The 23,169-nt window shown below is 36.7% G+C and overlaps 1 long non-coding RNA gene across 1 annotated transcript; it reads right to left on the bottom strand.

Moving 5' to 3' along the window:
* Positions 275-1,491, bottom strand: LOC107608448. The gene is made up of 3 exons (XR_001612863.2): positions 781-1,491; positions 558-675; positions 275-420 (listed from the first exon to the last, which is right to left on the bottom strand). It is a non-coding gene; the product is annotated as an uncharacterized LOC107608448 (long non-coding RNA).

The raw sequence follows: 23,169 nt of genomic DNA on the forward strand, positions 1-23,169 counted from the left end.
CTTGCCTGATAATTCAACAAAATATATAAATGAATAAAGATGGATCCGTTTTTTATACAAATACCAAATAACATTCATGATATCTACATAACTATAAAGAAGAGTAATGTTTAATTTAAATAATCACCTAACATGTGGTTAACACTTCACTAAACAAAAAACAGATGTGACATTCAAATAATAACACTACAACTATTAAACTAAGAAATCAAAAGAATTCAATAAACCAATGGTCATTCTTCTTTAACTTCAGCAAAATAATAACACACTACAACCTCTTCGAACCTCTTTCCACTCTCACATTCTTCAACTTCACATAACTTTTTTTGAGTTCTTCTGCAATCTTTCTTGCATACCATTCGTCATCATCTAGGCTTTTTGCAGCAAACAGTAATGATGGTTGTGCTATTTTCAATATATCTACATAAACCAAAATCTAAAGTTAACATGAAGGCACAAATTGATAGACACTGATAGATGAAGAATGGAATTCATGGTTTGGTATAGAACGATAGGTAAAACATTTTTTTCCTTTCATAGTTTGCATAAATATTTACCTCTTGCCTGGTCAAACTCCTCCGACTTCTGGCCTTTATTAAGAGTTCAAGCAACTCTCTCATAAGTTCTAGGAAGTCCTTGCTTGGAGTTGTCACATTCATGACATGTAATAGATATCTACAAAAGGATTGGTGGTAAACACAAGTAATTTGAGAAATAAAGAGAAGAAAAGAGTAACTTAGCTCACGGGTATATATAGAGAGAGAGATAGAGTTCTTGAACCTTATAGCTAGTCAAGGCTATACTTGGAAGGATTCAATTTCTAAACTCCTAGTGAGGCCAATTGAGATATGGATCATCTGATCTATTCCATTAACTTTGAAGTAAATAACAATTACTAGTGTAAGACTAAAAAAAAGGATATTACAGTTAGTAACAAACAAGATGTTGCAGATATGCTAGGATAGATAATAAGAAACATGCACTTTGACAAGATTTTCGATCATCATCAAATATTTTGCTAATTTCTATTTTTAATAGTATAATAGAGGCATTGAGGAATCAAATTAACAAGAACAAAGGAACAAAATGCAGAGGTTGAACCAAATAGTAAAAAAATGATGAATTGCAAACCTGACAAGAACAAAGGAACAAAATTGATATTCTGTTTTTCGGTGGATTAATAAGTTCAATACCTAGATATTAGGATTGTTTTCCATAACAACTCAATAATAGAAGAACAACAAAAAAAATTGACATAATCAAAATCTTGCTATAGAACAGTACGAAACACCATTAAAGCATTAATTGACCATAACAAAATGCAGATGTTGAACCAAAGAGAAAAAAAAGTGATGAACTGCAAACTTGAAAAGTGGTGGTCCTCTTTCATTTGTTGTTCTCTCACCGCCGCTCGCCGCCTCTAGCCGCCGCAGCCATCGTGATTACGTCTCATGGTTGGAAAGGGGAAGAAGATGAAGATTGAAGAGCAATTTTGTATTTATTATATCTTGTTTCTCTAGATCCTTTTGTTTAAAATTATTTGAATTTTTAATTTAAAAATTAAAGTTTATTGAATTTTGATATTTGTTAGGTTTATAAGGCTAGTGTTTTTCTGAAATAAAAATAAGGATATTTTAGTTTTTTATTAGAAATAAATAAAATGTTGTTTTTGTCAATTTTATATAAATTATAAGGATATTTTAGTAAAATTAGTGATATGATATATATTTAAAAAAAAGAAATTTAAATGCTGACATGGATAAAATAAATTACGTGTTAAGTTTTTATTTGTCCATGTTTTTATTGTACCGATACGTATAAATTTATCATCGTACCGTAGTAAACACTATTATTTAAAATCGTCTATCTTTCTTATTATTTGAAACATTTCATTTTAAGAATTTGGTTTAATTTAAATCATAATTTGTCTTCTTATATCTCGTTTACGCTGTAAATGAGATAAGAGAGAGATATTTATTTCGATAAATATTTTTTAAATTATTTATTTCAATAATTATTATAATTAATTTATTTATTAAAATAAAAATCATTTACTAATATAGATAGTTTAACGTAAACTATGGGAATGAGCCACAATTTACTTATAATATGTGCCAATACATAAAGCGTGGCAGGAAGCTACGATTTATGAAAAACATTATGTGATAAGCCGTAGAAGGGAACTACGGTTTATGAAAATTACAGTACAAAATTGTAGGAGGAGGCCACGATTTATAAAGATATGTCTATATAAACCGTGTGATTTAGTCATGAATTATTTTCATCCTTTCAAAATTTTTACTCGATTTTCTAAAGAAGATGTGAGAATCACATAAAGGTGAGATTATAGAGGAATTAGATTGTCTTTATTGATTAGACAGCGTTGTTCATATAATTAAAGGCATTAATAAAAAAGTTACTACAAAAATTTTTACATGAATTAAAAATTTCTATTAGATTAAAAAATATAGTGTTATTGTTTATCAAAAGTAAATTTAGAGCGATAATGATAATGTCATTGGTAGTGTGTTATTGTTGATTAAAAATACTAAAATTATTGCCTATTAGCATTTACAGATTGAAGTAGAATGGTGGTTTTAATGGTGATCAAATAAGAAGGTATAAGATAAAAATTTTTTTATCATGGTGATCAAATTCTTCCCACCTCAGAGGTTGACTAAGTTGAGAAATTAAGGACGGATATTCAAACTTTCAGATAACTTGAGGATGAGTCTTTCTATGAAGTTTGAAAGAGGTATAAGGTTATGGTAAGAAAGTGCCCTCCAGACATGTTTGCAGATTAGGTACAACTGCAGATTTTTTATGATAGAATTACTCTGGATTTGAGGTTCTTACTGGATAATTCTGCAGGAGGTTTTTTGCACATGAAGACCACTGATGAACCTTGGACTTAATAGAGAAGGTGGCCAATAATCAGTACTTGTACTCTTCAGAAAGAACTATAAAAAAAAGGAGTAATGAAGTTGGAAGCCTTAGATGCCATTCTTGCTCAAAACAAAGTCATGTCTCAACAGATTAATGCCATCACTCAACACTTGGAAGGTATGCAAGTTTCATCCGTGGCTACCCAAGATAATTCTTATGATATGAGTGGTAGAGTATCTCAATTTGGAAGCCATGGCTATGAACAACCTCTTGCTGAACAGGTTAATTATATGAGTAATTCTTCAAGACCACCCAACAATGATCTCTTTTCCAAGACATACAATCTAGGATGTAGAAATCACCTAAACTTTGGCTGAAAAAATCAGAATTAAAGGCAACCCAATTTAAACAAAAAAAAGCCCGCACCAGAATAATTTCAACCATCAATATCAAATTCCTCCATCACACAATCCACCTCTAGTTCCTCAGAAACCTTCAGACTTGGAAGTAGCATTAGCATAACTTTGCAAAAATACAAATAGCTTCGTATAAAAAACTAGAGCTTCCATCAGAAATTTAGAGGTTCAAATGGGTTAGTTAAGTAAGCAAGTTAGTGAGGGCCTACCAACACCCTCCCTAGTGATACAATTCCAAATTCAAGAGAGGAATGTAAGTTCATCTATGTGATAAGTAGAAAAGTGGTGGATACTCAAACCTCTAGTGAAGAGAAGAAAGCTGAAGAAATTATGAAGGAAGCTAGAGACCCTGAGGAGCATGCCTCTGCAAGTCCCCCTCCAACCCAGTTCATGCTAAGGTAGAACAACCCATGGTGAAGATTCCAGTGCCTGAGTACAAGCCAAAAATTCCATATCCTCAAAGACTTCAGGGAGAGAACAAAGAAAAATAATACTCTAAATTCCTCAAGATATTCAAGATACTACACATCAACATTCAATTCATAGAAGCATTTGAATAAATACCAATGTATGTTAAATTCATGAAAGAATTATTGTCCAAGAAAAGAGCCCTAAAGGGAGGCCAAACAGTGGTATTGACTAGGGAGTGTAGTGTAATCATTTAAAAGAATCTGCCAAACAAGAAGCAAGATCTTAGAAGTTTTCAAATTCCTTGTACCATTGGAAACAACACCTTTGAGAGAGCATTGTGTGATTTAGAGGCGAGTATCAATTTGGTGCCACTCTCTGTGATGAAAAAGTTACGAATTCAAGAGGTAAAACCCACAAGAATAGCTCTCTAACTGGCAGACAAGTCAATAAGGCAAGCACATGGGGTGGTTGAGAATGTTTTGGTTAAGGTGGGAAAGTTTTTCTCCCAATATATTTTGTGATTCTTGACAGAGAGGAGGATGAAAATTTTTTCATCATTTTAGAAAGACCCTTCCTAGCAACTGGGAGATCTCTCATTGATATAAAAAAAAGGTGAATTAATGTTGAAAGTGCATAATGAGCATTTGGTCTTTCATGTTATCAAAATCATGCATCATTCAAATAAACGGGAAAATTGCATGAACACTGAGTTCATTGACCCAAACTTCCAAGAAGCCCCTGATGAAGCTAGAAAGAAATTGCAACCCAAGCCCACCTTTTATGGAAATCAACAATATTTTTCCTGACATCAAACCTAAGTTTGGTGTTGGGAGTGTATTATCAAATGAAGAAAGGGAAGATCCCAAGAAGAAAGTACTCCAGAGATTGAGAAACAAGAAGATTCCTATTGAAAAAATTTCATCAGGGTTGAAAGTAGTGTTAACTCACCATCAATTGTTGTCATATACAGTGAATAAAATTCTCTCTCTTGAGCATGTTGAGCTACTACATGAAGACACAGGGAGATGGGTGTGGAATTTAAACCCACAAACTAACCGGCAAGTGCACCAGGTCGTACCAAGTAATACCTCAGGTGAGTGAGGGTCGATCCCACAAAGATTGATGGATCAAGCAACAATGGTTGAGTGATTGGCTTAGTCAGACAAATAGAAAAGAGTATTTTGGTATTCAAAAGCATTAAACAGAAATTCAGAAATTTAATAAAGCAAGTAGTAAACAGGTTGTGAAATATGTATGGAGAAACAGTTAAGGTTTCAGAGTTATCTATTTTCCGGATTGACTTTTCTTATTAATTTATTTTAATCATGCAAGATTTAATTCATGGAAAACTATATGTAACTAGACCCTATTTCCTTAGACCTTTCTAGTCTCCTCTAAAATTCATCAACCGCTAATTCCTTGGTCACTTAATTCCAATTAGAGGGTGAAGTTCAATTCTAGTTTATATGCCACAGAAATCCTAATTACCCAAATATAAGAGGATTATATGTCACGTATCCCGTTAAGTCCAGATAATTAGAAATTTAGGAGAATTTGTTTTCAAGCCGTTGTTCAAGTAAAGAGCTTTTCCAAGTTATACAAGAACTCAATTAGAAAAAGGGTCATACTTCCGTTCCACCCAAATTCATAAAATAAAGAACGAAAATAATTCTTGAAATAGAAATCAATACATGAATTAAAATAGAAAAATAATAGTATCAATCCATACAATAGACAGAGCTCCTAACTTTAACAGTGGAGGTTTAGTTGCTCATGGTTCAGAGTGAAAACTAGGATTCTGGTAAACTGTAAATTGGACTGAGGTGGAATGAAAAGTGGAATAATGTTCTCTTTTTTCGAAGAGAAGTGTCTTTTCTCTTTTATATCTAATCCTAATTAATTTAAAATCTATTTTCTAAAACTAAAATAATATCTTTTCCTATTTTAAAATAAAAGTTTAAATCAGAATTAAAATCAGCGTTTTCTGTGTTTTCTGCATATGGCGCATGTCACGCGTACGCGTCGATGGTCTTCTTCGCGTGTAACGCGTATGCGTCAGGTACGTGCACGCGTCGCTCCTCGCTGTCATCTCCTTTAATTCTTGTGCTGATTCCATTTGTGCAAGCTTCCTCTCCATCCTTCTAAGCCATTCCTGCCCTATATAGCCTTCTTCTCTTTTTCTGCGGAAGCTCCATCAAATCCATCCAAATGCTACCTAAAATAAATAGCATTGCACAAGACTCAAAGTAACATCCATAGCGGCTAAAAGATAATTAATTCTTGATTAAAGTCAACAATTTAAATGCAAATTCACTAGAAAAAGATAGGAAAGATGCTCACGCACGCGCACACGTGGATGGCCATTTGTGGAAGGGACGCGCACGCGTCAGGGACGCGCACGCGTCAGGGACGCGTACGTGTGATCAAGTTTGTGCCTCTAGCACAATTCCAGCCCCAAGCCATCACAACTCTCTGCCCAAACACTCATTAACGCCGATTTTCAGGGTCACGCGTACGCGTCAGGGACGCGCACGCGTGGGTGGCTAAAAGCGCAAACAACGCGCACGCGTGAGGTACGCGTACGCGTGGGATTGTTTGTGCGTAAAACATGGTTCCAGCGCCACTCCTGCTCAACTATCTATTCACTCCTTTGGTGTTGCGTACTCATGCATGTCGCGTATGCGTAAGCGATGCTTGCGCGTCGAACACCTTTTTTTTTTTTTCGAAGTGTCCGGTTCCTATTCTAAAATAGCTGTATGATCAGAAAAATAGTAAAAACTCAATAAAAATCAAATAAGTAAGAAAACTACTACTACTACTAAAAATAACTAAGGATACGAAATTATCGGGCTGCCTCCTGACAAGCGCTTCTTTAACGTCACTAGCTTGACGGTCAGTTCTGCTAATTCAGCAGATGAGCGGACCTCTGGGGATCAATCTCGCCTCCAATATAGTGCTTCAACCTCTGGCCATTCACTGTAAATTTTTTATCAGAATTCTCTTCCTGTATTTCCACATGGCCATATGGTGAAGCTCTGGTAACCACAAACGGTCCTGACCATCGGGATTTCAGCTTCCCAGGAAAGAGTTTGCGCCTTGAATTATATAGAAGCACTCTCTGTCCTGGCTCAAAGGCTCTGATGGCAATCTTCTTATCATGCAATAACTTGGTTCTCTCCTTATAGAGCTTGGCATTCTCATAGGCTGAATATCTGAATTCATCAAGCTCATTCAATTGAAGCATTCGCTTGATTCCTGCAGCTTCTGAGTCAAGATTCAGATACCTGATTGCCAGTAAGCTTTATGCTCCAACTCAACTGGCAAGTGACAGGCTTTGCCATAGACCAACTGATAAGGGGACATGCCAATGGGAGTCTTGTACGCTATCCGGTATACCCAGAAAGCATCATCAAGCTTCCTAGACCAGTCCTTTTTTGAAATACTGACGGTCTTCTCTAGAATCCTCTTGAGTTCCCTGTTGGAAACTTCAACCTGTCCGCTTGTCTGAAGGTGATAGGGGGTTGCCACTTTATGACGGACTCCATATCTCTGCAGAAGTGAGTCCAACTGTCTGTTACAGAAGTGGCTTCCACCATCACTAATGAGTGTCCTTGAGACACCAAACCGACTAAAGATATATCTCTGAAGAAAGCTCATTACCACCTTGGCATCATTGGTGGGTAGAGCCACAGCTTCCACCCACTTGGACACATAGTCAACTGCCACTAGAATATAGTTGTTTGAATGTGAGGGTGGGAAAGGTCCCATGAAATCAATACCCCACACATCAAACAACTCAACCTCAAGAATCCCCTGCTGTGGTATTTCATGGTTGGCAGGGAGATTCGTGGCTTTTTCACATCTTTCACAGTGCTTCACAAATTCTCTTGAGTCCCTGAAGAGAGTCAGCCAGTAAAACCCGCTTTGAAGGACCTTTGTAGCTGTCCTTTCACCACCAAAGTGGCTGCCATAATCAGAACCATGATAGTGCCAAAGAATCTGCTGTTTTTCCTCATCCGGGACACATCTTCGGATTATACCATCTGAACACCTTTTAAAAAGGTATAGTTCCTCCCAAATGTAGTACTTGGCATAAGTCAATAGCTTCTTTACTTGTTGCCTACTGTACTCCCTTGGAATAAAATTCATGGCCTTGTAGTTTGCAATGTCTGCAAACATGGAGCCTGCTGAATGAGGAACAATTGCTCATTCGGAAACGTCTCAGTCACAGCTGTAGGTGGTTGTACTCCTGCTTCAGGCTCGATTCTGGAGAGATGGTCAGCTACTTGATTCTCTGACCCTTTCCTGTCTTTTATCTCAATATCAAACTCCTGAAGGAGCAACACCCATCTGATTAATCTTGGTTTAGAATCCTATTTGGTTAGAAGGTACTTCAAAGCAGCATGATCAGTATAAACAATAACATTAGAACCAATTAAATAAGACCTAAACTTATCAACAGCATACACAATAGTTAATAATTCTTTTTCTGTAGTTGTGTAATTCTTTTGGGCATCATTCAACACATGGCTAGCATAGTAAATGACATGTATAAGCTTGCCATGCCTCTGTCCTAGAACAGCTCCTATAGCAAAATCACTAGCATCACACATCAACTCAAATGGTAAATTCCAGTCAGGGGGAGCTATAATGGGAGCAGAGGTAAGGTTTTCTTTCAGAGTTTCAAAAGCATGCAGGCAATCCGAATCAAAGACAAAAGGAACATCAGCAACTAACAGGTTGCTTAATGGTTTAGCAATTTTAGAAAAATTCTTTATAAATCTTCTATAAAATCCTACATGATCCAAGAAACTCCTGACTGCCTTAACATTAGCTAGTGGTGGTAATTTTTCAATTACCTCCACCTTTGCTATATCAACCTCAATTCCCTTACTTGAAATCCAGTGTCCAAGAACAATACCTTCTGTAACCATAAAATGACATTTTTTCCAATTTAAAACAAGGTTTGATTCTTGACACCGTTTCAGGACAAGAGATAAATGCTTAAGGTAGGATTCAAAAGAATTACCAAAAACAGAAAAATCGTTCATAAATACCTCAATGAACTTTTCAACCATATCGGAAAAAATTGAAAGCATACACCTCTAAAAAGTTGCTGGAGCATTACAAAGTCCAAAAGGCATTCTTCTGTAGGCAAATACTCCAAAGGGGCATGTGAATGCTATCTTCTCTTGATCTTGAGGGTCCACTGCAATTTGATTATATCTAGAATATCCATCTAGAAAATAATAAAAAGCATGACCAGCTAACCTCTCAAGCATCTGATCAATGAAAGGTAGGGGGAAGTGATTCTTCCTTGTAGCAGTGTTGAGCCTCCTGTAGTCTATACACATTCTCTAGCATGTGACTGTTCTTGTAGGAATAAGCTCATTCCTTTCATTCTTGATCACTGTCATCCCTCTTTTCTTAGAAACTACCTGCACAGGACTTACCGAAGGACTGTCAGAAATAGGGTAAATAATACCTGCTTCCCATAATTTTATTACCTCTTTTTAGACCACCTCTTTCATAGTTGGATTGAGTCTCCTTTGTGGTTGCACAACTCATTTAGCATCATCTTCAAGGAGGATCTTGTGCATACACTTGGTTGGACTAATCCCTTTCAAGTCACTAATGGTCCACCCAAGAGTTGTCTTATGGCTCCTGAGCACTGAAATAAGCGCCTCTTCCTCTTCAAGCTTCAGGGAAGAGCTAATAATCACTGGATAGGAATCATTTTCACCCAAGAAGACATATTTCAGAGAAGGAGGTAAATGTTTGAGCTCAAGCTTGGGGGCTTCCTCCTCTGCTTTAGGCGTGTGAACCATAGCCTTCTGGGGTGGTAAATTATCAACTTCAACTAATTCATACTCAGAAATAGGATCCAGAATATCATCAAGTACCTCAGCTTCCAGTACTTCTTGAATAAGTGGTTCAATAACATCGCATCATCTCCCAATTAGAATCTTCTTGGGATTTAGAATTTGCTTGCGGAGGTGGTTGTTGTTGATGAGATTGAAATTGGCGGTTATTGTGATTGTTCTGTTGGAAGTCGCCCTGAGAATTATTGTTGAAATTCTGAGCTCTCTGAGGTTGGTCTCTCCATCCAAAATTTGGGTGATTTCTCCACCCCTGATTATATGTCTTAGAATATGGATTATTATTGGAATTTCTAGGACCACTCCCCATGTAATTGACCTGTTCAGAAGATGATTGAGCATAATCATAATTATTATTTTGCACAAAATTACCTGTCATGTCATAGGAGACCTCTTGAGGTGGGTTTTGGGTGTTTATAGCTGAGACTTGCATGCCACCTATCTGTTGAGTAAGTAGACTTATTTGCTGAGACATAAGCTTGTTCTGAGCAAAAATAGCATTAAGAGTTTCTACTTCCATAATACCCTTCTTCTGAGGAGCCTCAGAGTTCACAGGATTCCTGTTAGATGAGTATAAATATTGGTTGCTAGCAACCAATTCAATTAGCTCAATAGTCTCCTCCGGTGTCTTCTTCTTGTGCAATGAACCACCTGCAGAATTATCTAAGCACATCTTGGACATTTCACCCAAGCCTTCATAAAAGATATCTAGTTGGGTCCATTTGGAGAACATGTCCGGAGGGTATTGCCTAGTCAGTAGCTTGTACCTCTCCCAAGCTTCATAAAGAGTTTCACCATCCTTCTGCCTGAAGGTCTGAACCTCCACCCTAAGCTTAGTCAGCTTCTTTGGTAGGAAAAATTTAGTAAGAAATTCAGTAACAACCTTGTCCCAAGTATCCAAACTCTCATTGGGTTGGGAATCTAGCCATAGCTTTGCTCCATCCCTCAGAGCAAACGGGAAGAGCATGAGTTTGTACACCTCTGGGCTCACTCCATTTGTCTTCACAGTATCACAAATCTGCAGAAAGTTAGAAATAAATTGATTTGGGTCTTCGTGGGGAAGACCATGATATTGGCAGTTTTGTTGCACCAGGGTGACTAATTGTGGCTTCAACTCAAAGTTGTTCACAGCTATAGGAGGGACCACAATGCTTTTCCCATAAAGATCTGCAGTATGAGCAGAGTAAGAGCCAAGCACTCTCCTTTGTTGCTCATCCCCATTCGGATTTGCCACATTGGCATTAACAGCATTATTAGGATCCGTAGTGGATTATGCAGCCTTGTAAAGTCTTGCTTGTTGCAAACGTCACCTGAAAGCCTTTTCAGGTTCAGGATCAAAGTCTAAGAGAGGTTCCTTGTCTCTGTTCCTGCGCATAAACAAACAGAAAACAAGAAAATATGGGAATCTCTACGTCATAGTGCAGAGAATTCCCAGTGAGGTAACCTGTATAAAAGAAATAAAATAAAAATACTAAATAGAATAAATAAATAAATTTCGAAATTTGTAGGTAAAATTAGGACAAAAAAAATTCAAAATTAACAAGAAAAAATAAACAGGAAAAATTGAAATAAAAATAACTAGGGGACACCAAACTTAATTTCAAAAATTAAGGAAGAATATTAGTGCTATTTATTTATTTATATTATTTTTTTTCGAAAATACTAAAGCAAAACTTAAGTAAAATTAAAACTAAAATGCCTAATTTAAGCAATCAAACAACTAATAGTTGTTAATCACTATCAATCCCCAGCAACGGCGCCAAAAACTTGGTGCGAAATTTATACCCACAAACTAACCGACAAGTGCACCGGGTCGTACCAAGTAATACCTCAGGTGAGTGAGGGTCGATCTCGTGAGGATTGATGGATCAAGCAACAATGGTTGAGTTTTAATAAAGCATTAAAACAGTAATTCAGAAATTTAATAAAGCAAGCAGTAAACAAATTGTGAAATATGTATGGAGAAACAGTTAAGGTTTCAGAGTTATCTATTTTCCGAATTGACTTTTCTTATTAATTTATTTTAATCATGCAAGATTTAATTCATGGCAAACTATATGTGACTAGATCCTAATTCCTTAGACCTTTCTAGTCTCCTCTAAAATTCATCAACCGCTAATTCCTTGGTCACTTAATTCCAATTATAGGGTGAAGTTCAATTCTAGTTTATATGTCACAGAAATCCTAATTACCCAAATATAAGAGGATTATATGTCACGTATCCCGTTAAGTCCAGATAATTAGAAATTTAGGAGAATTTGTTTTCAAGTTGTTGTTCAAGTAAAGAGCTTTTCCAAATTATACAAGAACTCAATTAGAAAAAGGGTCATACTTCCGTTCCACCCAAATTCATAAAACAAAGAATGAAAACAATTCTTGAAATAGAAATCAATACATGAATTAAAATAGAAAAATAATAGTATCAATCCATACAATAGACAGAGCTCCTAACCTTAACAGTGGAGGTTTAGTTGCTCATGGTTCAGAGTGAAAACTAGGATTCTGGTAAACTGTAAATTGGACTGAGGTGGAATGAAAAGTGGAATAATGTTCTCTTTTTTCGAAGAGAAGTGTCTTATCTCTTTTATATCTAATCCTAATTAATTTAAAATCTATTTTCTAAAACTAAAATAATATATTTTCCTATTTTAAAATAAAAGTTTAAATCAGAATTAAAATCAGCGTTTTCTGCATGTGGCGCATGTCACGCGTACGCGTCAGTCGCGCGTATGCGTCGATGGTCTTCTTCGCGTGTCATGCGTACGCGTCAGGTATGCGCACGCGTCGCTGTGCACCTTCGCTTTTTACACGTACGCGTCAGGTACGCGCACGCGTCACTCCTCGCTGTCATCTCCTTTAATTCTTGTGCTGATTCCATTTGTGCAAGCTTCCTCTCCATCCTTCTAAGCCATTCCTGCCCTATATAACCTTCTTCTCTTTTTCTACGGAAGCTCCATCAAATCCATCCAAATGCTACCTAAAATAAACAGCATTGCACAAGACTCAAAGTAACATCCATAGCGGCTAAAAGATAATTAATTCTTGATTAAAGTCAACAATTTAAATGCAAATTCACTAGAAAAAGATAGAAAAGATGCTCACGCATCGATGATTCACAGTGAGAGGGGAAGAGTTGAAGCATTATGATCAACCTCCATCTTAACAACAATCAACCGTCAAGCTAGTGATGTTAAAGATGTGCTTGTTGGGAGGCAACCCAACGTTAGGTAATATCTTTTCATCTTTCTTTTTGTTTTGCTTTATGTTGCATATCTGTTTCATGAACTAAGTTTGGTGTTGCTACACTGACATGATGCTTGCATTTCTTGGGTACTTGGCTTAGCCTCTCATTGACTGTGTTATACTAAATTTGGTGTTCTCACACTAAGTTTAGTATTGCCACACTTCATCCATCCAAGATCCACCCCATGCCAACACATTAGCAACATGTTTATTCTGTATTATTTTATCTTTTTTTTCATTTTGTTTTTAATTTTTATTTATTTTTTTGAATGAGCTTTCACCTTGCTTACTTGCTCCCACTAGATAATCATGATTATTCCTATTTTCATCACCATTGTTTTTCTTTGTTGCTTGAGGACAAACAACCATTCTAAGTTTGGTGTTAGAGGCTATGCTCTACATAGCCTAAAAGGTGATGAAGAGGAAGATGATGAAAAGGAAGGCAATGGAAACTAAGGTTGTTAAATTGTATTTGCTTCCTTTCTTTTTAATTATATGCATATGTTATTTTGTTCTATCCTATATAATGCATTTATGAGTCATGTTAGTCAAGTGCATATCATTATGGTGCACGAAATTGTGATCATCAACAATGGCGCCAAAGACTTGGAACTCTCAAACGTGAGTCACACTTTGTCACAATTCCGCACAACTAACCAGTAAGTGCACTGGGTCGTCCAAGTAATACCTTACGTGAGTAAGGGTCAATCCCACGGAGATTGTCGGCTTGAAGCAAGCTATGGTCATCTTGTAAATCTCAGTCAGGCGGATTCAAATGGTTATGGAGTTTAAGGTAATGAAAATAAACATAAAATAAAGATAGAGATACTTATGTAATTCATTGGTGGATTTCAGATAAGCGTATGAAGATGCTTTGTTCCCCTTGAACCTCTGCTTTCCTATTGCCTTCTTCCAATCATTCATACTCCTTTCCATGGCAAGCTTTATGTTGGGCATCACCGTTGTCAATGGCTACATCCCGTCCTCTCAGTGAAAATGGTCCTGATGCTCTGTCACAACATCGGCTAATCAGCTGTCGGTTCTCGATCATGTCCGAATAGGATCCATTTATCCTTTTGCGTCTGTCACACGCCCCACAATCGCGAGTTTGAAGCTCGTCACAGTCATCCTTTCCCAGATCCTACTCGGAATACCACAGACAAGGTTTAGACTTTCCAGATATCAGGAATGGCTGCCATTAATTCTAGCCTATACCACGAAGGTTCCAATCTTAGATTAGAAATCCAAGAGATACGCATTCAAGACATTGCTAGTAGAACAGAGGTGGTTGTCAGGCACATGTTCATAGGTGAGAATGATGATGAGTGTCACGGATCATCACATTCATCAAGTTGAAGAACGAATGAATATCTTGGAGAAGAAATAGACTTGAGTTGAATAGAAAAATAATAGTACTTGTATTAATTCATGAAGAACATCAGAGCTCCACACCTTAATCTATGGTGTGTAGAAACTCCACCATTGAAAATACATAAGAACAAGGTCTAGGCATGGCCGTGAGGCCAGCCTCCAAACGTGCATAAGACTCTCAAAGATCAAAAGTATATCAAGTGTGTCAAATACAATAGCAAAAGGTCCTATTTATAGAGAACTAGTAGCCTAGGGTTACAGAAATAGGTAATTAATGCAGAAATCTTCTTCCGGACCCACTTGGTGTGTGCTTGGACTGAGCATTGAAGCTTTCATGTGTAGAGACTTTTTTTGGAGTTAAACGCCAACTTTTGTGCCAGTTTGGGCGTTTAACTCCAGCTTTTGTGCTAGTTTTGGAGTTAAACACCAGAATTCTTGAGCTGACTTGGAACGCCTGTTTGGGCCATCAAATCACGGGCAAAGTATGGACTATTATATATTACTGGAAAGCCCAGGATGTCTACTTTCCAACGCAATTGAGAGCTCGCCAATTGGGCTTCTGTAGCTCCAGAAAATCTACTTTGAGTGCAGGGAGGTCAGAATCCAACAGCATCTGCAATCCTTTTTCAGCCTCTGAATCAGATTTTTGCTCAGGTCCCTCAATTTCAGCCAGAAATTATCTGAAATCACAGAAAAATACACAAACTCATAGTAAAGTCCAGAAAAGTAATTTTTAAATAAAAACTAATAAAAATATAATAAAAACTAATTAAAATATACTAAAAACATACTAAAAATAATGCCAAAAGCGTATAAATTATCCGCTCATCACATTACTTGTCCATTACAACCCAAAATTATAATTGTGCATGCTCCTAAATGTGGGCAAGGAGTCATGTGCTAAGAAATAAAAAGGGATTATCGTAAAGAGGATGATAATGTGAGTTTGGAAGGTCAAACTAATTAAGAATGTTCAACATAAGCTGAGCCAAATTGCTTGAGGTGTTAGTCTAGAAGACTATTATGGGATCTTTACACTTGACAAAGCCTTGGATAAGTAAGAATATAATGAACAATAACTAAGAAAAAGGAGTTCGAATAGAATTCAAAGGCTTTGAGTATCACTGACTAAAGAAAATGAAAGAAAAATAAGCTCAAAGAGCATCCTAGTCAAGTACTTGTGGTGCTTATGTATTAAGAAAAAAAACTTAAAAACAAAGCATTTAGAGTCACGGCTAGACTCAATGTACAAAGCATCTCCCCTCCCCCAAAAGAGGAAAGAGCTAAAGGCTCTAAGCACCAACAATGGGGAATGTTAAAAGGACATTGTAAGCTCAAAGAGCTCCCAAATTATGTACTTGTGGTGTTTTGTGTCGAACAAATCTTGAGACAAAATATTTAGAGTCACATTTAGGCTCAAGGTGCACCGCACCCAATGAAAATAAACCGTAAAAAAAAAGTAAATAAGCTTACTTCAAGGTGATGATTCAAGGAAGGGTTCTATAATCTAATCCAGACAGAGACCTTGAAAGATTATAGCCAATTGCGTTGAATTTTGCATAAGTGAAATGGCTAACTAAACTAATTTGGATTGCAACCATTCATTGCATTTTAAGGTTGAAAAGTTTGATGACTAAGTCATGATTCTTTGCTTACTTGAAGACAACTAAGAGCTTAAGTTTGGTGTTGTGATGCATGAGCATCTTATGTTATGCTTTAATCAAGGTTTCTTGAAGTGGCTTTGGTTTCATGATTCTTGTAGGAAAATATTAGGAAAAGAGAAGCAAAAGTACAAAGAGGAACCAAGAACTGAAGACAAGTGCAAAGAGAACTCGTGGATGCTGTCAACCCTGACCTCTTCACACTCCAACGAACATAACTTGAGTTATAAAGATCCAAATAATTTGGTTCTAGCAACATTAGAAAGCCAACTTCCAGAGCTTTCTAACGATATATAATAATAAATGTTTTCTCTCTGACATCATGGCGCTAAATGTCGTGACATTGGTGTCAAGCGCCAAACCATGTCCAACATCACATTCCTCTCTGCCTTGTTGGCGCTAAACGCCACATCACCGGCATTTAGTGCCAGAGCAAGAATTTCAAGCCTTTTTTTCTCGGGCATTGTAGCACTAAATGCCACATCACCGGTGTTTAATTCCAGAACAAGAAACTCACATGTAACCTCTTTGGATAGGTGGCGCTAAACGCCACATCACCGGCGTTTAGTGCCGGCAACGCTGCAAGGAATGGGAACTGGAATCTCATGGAAGATTTTATTTGGTTTAAATTTAAATTTAAATAAATAAATAGAAAAGATATGATTAGGTTTTGTTTAATTTGAGTTTGAATAATTTAGGATTTGATATAAAAGGAGAGATTAGAAACCCTTCTCCGACTCTCATTTTTCGCACTTTTACAGTTTTATAATTTTACTCTTTTAGGATTTTCTCTGAACCATGAGAAACTAAACCTCCATTGTTAAGGTTAGAAGCTCTATTTATTTTGATAGATCAATATTATTTGTTCTTCTACTCTTCAATTAATGCATTGATTTTTATTCAAGAATGAGTTTCATTCTTCGTTTTAAGGATTAGAGTATATTAGAAAATAACCCTATTCTAAATTGAATCCCTTTGAATCTTGGAAAATTTACATAATTGGAATTAAAGCTTGAAACCCTTTTCTCATAATTCTTCAATTATCTGGATTTAATGTGATACGTGACATATAATCGGATTATTTCTGGGTTCTTAAGAATTGTGTGGCCTTTAAATCAGAGTTTGAACTTAATCTTTTAACACAATTAATTGATCAAGAAATTGACGGTTGATTAGGTTAGAAGAGATTGAATTGCCAAGGTATTGGAATTCAATCACCTAGGGTTTGCCATGAATTAAATCTTTGCATGATCAAGGTAGATGACAAAAATTGTTAATCCAAAAATCTAAATATCTCTAAAACTTTAACTCTCTTCTCATATTATTTTCTCACATATTTACTATTTGCATTCTTCAATTCACTGTCTTTTATGCTATTGGATATTCAAAATCCTCACTTTTACTTGTCTAACTAGAATAATCAGTCAATCATTGCTTGCTTATTCCATTAATCCTTGTAGGAACGATAACCCACTCACTGTGGTATTACTTGATACGATCTGTTGCACTTGCCGATAGTTTATGGTGTAAATCCATATTAGATTTGCATGATATAATTGAAAACTCTAATTTCTCTTTTGGCCCTAATTCTCGGGATTTCTATCTTATCCTTTATGAATTTCTACATAATTCTCTATATCCCTTAATACAAATTCGTATCAAATGGAGCTTTCATTGAGCTCTAAGCTGGTGACAATTATCGCTTTCTAAGGTGGTTCAGATTCAAGTCACCTTACCATGATACTATTCCAATGTTCGATGGTGCAAACGGCTATTGGTGGATTCTTTGTGCTTGGAAGTGATGAAATGCTACTGGAACTTCTGAAGTACAGTGTTTTCAGGAGATCGTCGTAAGATTGATTGGCCATGATCTAACATGGTTTTGGCTCTGGCAATAGCGCAATCCGATAGCAAATTGGTTAACCTTCGAAATAGCGCTCTTGCATCGATACCAACCTGATTTTTAGCCGGTATTACCAGTAATGGTTCAACACTATACTTTCGATTGGAAAATTGATATAGAAAAAGCAGATTGTGCAACATCAAAATATCCAGAACTAGGGATGGCAATTCTCCCCGGCGGGGCGGGTATCCGCGGGGATTTACCCGCCGGGGAACAGGTTTGGGGTCTGCAATCCTTTTTCAGCCTCTGAATCAGATTTTTGCTCAGGTCCCTCAATTTCAGCCAGAAATTATCTGAAATCACAGAAAAATACACAAACTCATAGTAAAGTCCAGAAAAGTAATTTTTAAATAAAAACTAATAAAAATATAATAAAAACTAATTAAAATATACTAAAAACATACTAAAAATAATGCCAAAAGCGTATAAATTATCCGCTCATCACATTACTTGTCCATTACAACCCAAAATTATAATTGTGCATGCTCCTAAATGTGGGCAAGGAGTCATGTGCTAAGAAATAAAAAGGGATTATCGTAAAGAGGATGATAATGTGAGTTTGGAAGGTCAAACTAATTAAGAATGTTCAACATAAGCTGAGCCAAATTGCTTGAGGTGTTAGTCTAGAAGACTATTATGGGATCTTTACACTTGACAAAGCCTTGGATAAGTAAGAATATAATGAACAATAACTAAGAAAAAGGAGTTCGAATAGAATTCAAAGGCTTTGAGTATCACTGACTAAAGAAAATGAAAGAAAAATAAGCTCAAAGAGCATCCTAGTCAAGTACTTGTGGTGCTTATGTATTAAGAAAAAAAACTTAAAAACAAAGCATTTAGAGTCACGGCTAGACTCAATGTACAAAGCATCTCCCCTCCCCCAAAAGAGGAAAGAGCTAAAGGCTCTAAGCACCAACAATGGGGAATGTTAAAAGGACATTGTAAGCTCAAAGAGCTCCCAAATTATGTACTTGTGGTGTTTTGTGTCGAACAAATCTTGAGACAAAATATTTAGAGTCACATTTAGGCTCAAGGTGCACCGCACCCAATGAAAATAAACCGTAAAAAAAAAGTAAATAAGCTTACTTCAAGGTGATGATTCAAGGAAGGGTTCTATAATCTAATCCAGACAGAGACCTTGAAAGATTATAGCCAATTGCGTTGAATTTTGCATAAGTGAAATGGCTAACTAAACTAATTTGGATTGCAACCATTCATTGCATTTTAAGGTTGAAAAGTTTGATGACTAAGTCATGATTCTTTGCTTACTTGAAGACAACTAAGAGCTTAAGTTTGGTGTTGTGATGCATGAGCATCTTAAGTACTTTTCTTGGGCATTTTTTATAGAAAATTTATGACTTTTGTTTGATAATTATATTATTTTCAAGGCTATTCTATTAGTACTTTAATTTTCTTGATTTCATGATTCTTGTATGGAAATGTTAGGAAAAGAGAAGCAAAAGTACAAAGAGGAACCAAGAACTGAAGACAAGTGCAAAGAGAACTCGTGGATGCTGTCAACCCTGACCTCTTCACACTCCAACGAACATAACTTGAGTTATAAAGATCCAAATAATTTGGTTCTAGCAACATTAGAAAGCCAACTTCCAGAGCTTTCTAACGATATATAATAATAAATGTTTTCTCTCTGACATCATGGCGCTAAATGTCGTGACATTGGTGTCAAGCGCCAAACCATGTCCAACATCACATTCCTCTCTGCCTTGTTGGCGCTAAACGCCACATCACCGGCATTTAGTGCCAGAGCAAGAATTTCAAGCCTTTTTTTCTCGGGCATTGTAGCACTAAATGCCACATCACCGGTGTTTAATTCCAGAACAAGAAACTCACATGTAACCTCTTTGGATAGGTGGCGCTAAACGCCACATCACCGGCGTTTAGTGCCGGCAACGCTGCAAGGAATGGGAACTGGAATCTCATGGAAGATTTTATTTGGTTTAAATTTAAATTTAAATAAATAAATAGAAAAGATATGATTAGGTTTTGTTTAATTTGAGTTTGAATAATTTAGGATTTGATATAAAAGGAGAGATTAGAAACCCTTCTCCGACTCTCATTTTTCGCACTTTTACAGTTTTATAATTTTACTCTTTTAGGATTTTCTCTGAACCATGAGAAACTAAACCTCCATTGTTAAGGTTAGAAGCTCTATTTATTTTGATAGATCAATATTATTTGTTCTTCTACTCTTCAATTAATGCATTGATTTTTATTCAAGAATGAGTTTCATTCTTCGTTTTAAGGATTAGAGTATATTAGAAAATAACCCTATTCTAAATTGAATCCCTTTGAATCTTGGAAAATTTACATAATTGGAATTAAAGCTTGAAACCCTTTTCTCATAATTCTTCAATTATCTGGATTTAATGTGATACGTGACATATAATCGGATTATTTCTGGGTTCTTAAGAATTGTGTGGCCTTTAAATCAGAGTTTGAACTTAATCTTTTAACACAATTAATTGATCAAGAAATTGACGGTTGATTAGGTTAGAAGAGATTGAATTGCCAAGGTATTGGAATTCAATCACCTAGGGTTTGCCATGAATTAAATCTTTGCATGATCAAGGTAGATGACAAAAATTGTTAATCCAAAAATCTAAATATCTCTAAAACTTTAACTCTCTTCTCATATTATTTTCTCACATATTTACTATTTGCATTCTTCAATTCACTGTCTTTTATGCTATTGGATATTCAAAATCCTCACTTTTACTTGTCTAACTAGAATAATCAGTCAATCATTGCTTGCTTATTCCATTAATCCTTGTAGGAACGATAACCCACTCACTGTGGTATTACTTGATACGATCTGTTGCACTTGCCGATAGTTTATGGTGTAAATCCATATTAGATTTGCATGATATAATTGAAAACTCTAATTTCTCTTTTGGCCCTAATTCTCGGGATTTCTATCTTATCCTTTATGAATTTCTACATAATTCTCTATATCCCTTAATACAAATTCGTATCAAATGGAGCTTTCATTGAGCTCTAAGCTGGTGACAATTATCGCTTTCTAAGGTGGTTCAGATTCAAGTCACCTTACCATGATACTATTCCAATGTTCGATGGTGCAAACGGCTATTGGTGGATTCTTTGTGCTTGGAAGTGATGAAATGCTACTGGAACTTCTGAAGTACAGTGTTTTCAGGAGATCGTCGTAAGATTGATTGGCCATGATCTAACATGGTTTTGGCTCTGGCAATAGCGCAATCCGATAGCAAATTGGTTAACCTTCGAAATAGCGCTCTTGCATCGATACCAACCTGATTTTTAGCCGGTATTACCAGTAATGGTTCAACTTTCGACTTTCGATTGGAAAATTGATATAGAAAAAGCAGATTGTGCAACATCAAAATATCCAGAACTAGGGATGGCAATTCTCCCCCGGGGATCCGGACTCTCTTCTCTCTCTTCTCTCTGCGCTCTCTCACAGGAGCTTCTCTCTCTCACTCAAAATCTCACTAGTCACCGCCTCCTTCAGTCATTCTTCCTTCTCACCGCATCGCCAGCGTTCTTCCTCTCAGCCCCTCACATCGTCGTTTCTCCGTCGTAATAACTATATATATAAAATTACAAAATTAACCCTATATATATATATTAGTTAAAACCCTAATTCCCAATAACACCGTCACTCACTCACTCACTTGACTCTCTTCTCTCTGCGCTCTCTCACAGGAGCTTCTCTCTCTCACTCAAAATCTCACTAGTCACCGCCTCCTTCAGTCATTCTTCCTTCTCACCGCATCGCCAGCGTTCTTCCTCTCAGCCCCTCACATCGTCGTCCCTTACATTTCTCCGTCGTCGCTCACTTTCTTCCTCTCATTGTGTCGCTCGCTACTCACAGCGTCGTCGCCTCCACCTCTACTCCATGCGACGCCTCAGATCTGTGACATCAACAACTCTGCTCCAACAACTTCTCTTCAACATGACACCTCTGCTTCGTGATACCCCTTCAGATCTGCAACGTCGACGATAACTGTTCTCCAATGTCGCCTCTGCTCAGCGAAGACGATGATGATTCTGCTCCATAGCTGGTTTCTGTTATTTGATGAAATTGGTTTTGATATATATTTTGAATTTTCATTGATGAAATTGGATTTCAGTTTTTTTTCTGGGTTTAAGATTATGGTTTTGATTCTGTTAATTGATAATTTTGAGTTCATAGTTAGATTCTATTGTGTAAAATTTGATTTAGGGTTTGGATTTGTAAAATTGGGACATATACTGATTTATTTTGATTTTTCATTGATGAAATTGGGTTTAGGATTTGATTTATGGGTTTAGGATTATGGTTTTGATTCTGTTAATTGATAAATTTGAATTCATAGTTAGATTTTGTTGTTGTAAAATTTGATTTAGGATTTGGATTTGTAAAATTGGGATATATACTGAGTTTACTTTGAACTGTTTTTGAAATTTTTATTGATTCTGGTTTTTTTCCCTTCAAATCCGTGGATATCCGCGGATATCCGAATATCCAGCGGGTAACGGAGACCCGTTACCCGTCGCGGGGACTGGGCGGGGACGTGGAGTGTTTTTGGAGGCGGGGAGTGAGGGGCGAGGGGCATGTTCCCGCCCCCCATGGGGACCCGTTGCCATCCCTATCCAGAACCGGAATCATCAATAGACAAAGGAAATTCAGAGTCAGAATTTCAACTAATCAACAACAATTTTTAACAAATCTAGAAGCAGAAAATTCAATAATCACAGATCTACAATTCCAAAATTTAGATTCAGAATATAGAGATGAAAAATTAGAGTATGTAGCCACAAAAATTTCAGAATTCAAAATGACTCCATAACACACAGAAGAAGTAGCAACAGATTTGGCCGAGAAAGGAGATCATATTTCAATTTTGCATTCTAACCACAACAGCAACAACAAGAATCAACAGAAATTGCAGATCAAACAGGATTTCTAAATTCAGTTCCAAAAATTACGAACAAGAACAGTGAAAAAATTACTGCCAAACCTGGTGGAAGCAATACAGTGCATTCTGAGGGTGATCGGTAGTGGTTCGAATCTAGGCTAGCAACGGGGAACGACGGGTTCCACCACCGAAGCCGCTGGAGCTGTGGCCGACTGTCATGGATGATGATGAGAGGTAGACCAGTGGAGTTGCAATTAGTGCAGAGGACGACCGCGTTCTAAGGCGATTCCGCAACAATGACGATGCCAGGAGCAGCGCCAAAATCGGCTTTTCACATAGCAAAAGGGAGACAAGCGTGGTGCTCAAGTAAGAGTGGTGAGTACTCAGGCCATCACAACCACCATCAGCAGCAGAGATCTCTAAGTTTGGGGGTTCCATCACTTCTCTCTGTTAGTGGCCAAGCCACCAATAACTTTCCTTGGGATTGCGGCAGAAGATGAC

This window comes from Arachis ipaensis, chromosome B07 (genome assembly GCF_000816755.2).
Source record: "Arachis ipaensis cultivar K30076 chromosome B07, Araip1.1, whole genome shotgun sequence".
Taxonomy (NCBI): domain Eukaryota; kingdom Viridiplantae; phylum Streptophyta; class Magnoliopsida; order Fabales; family Fabaceae; genus Arachis; species Arachis ipaensis.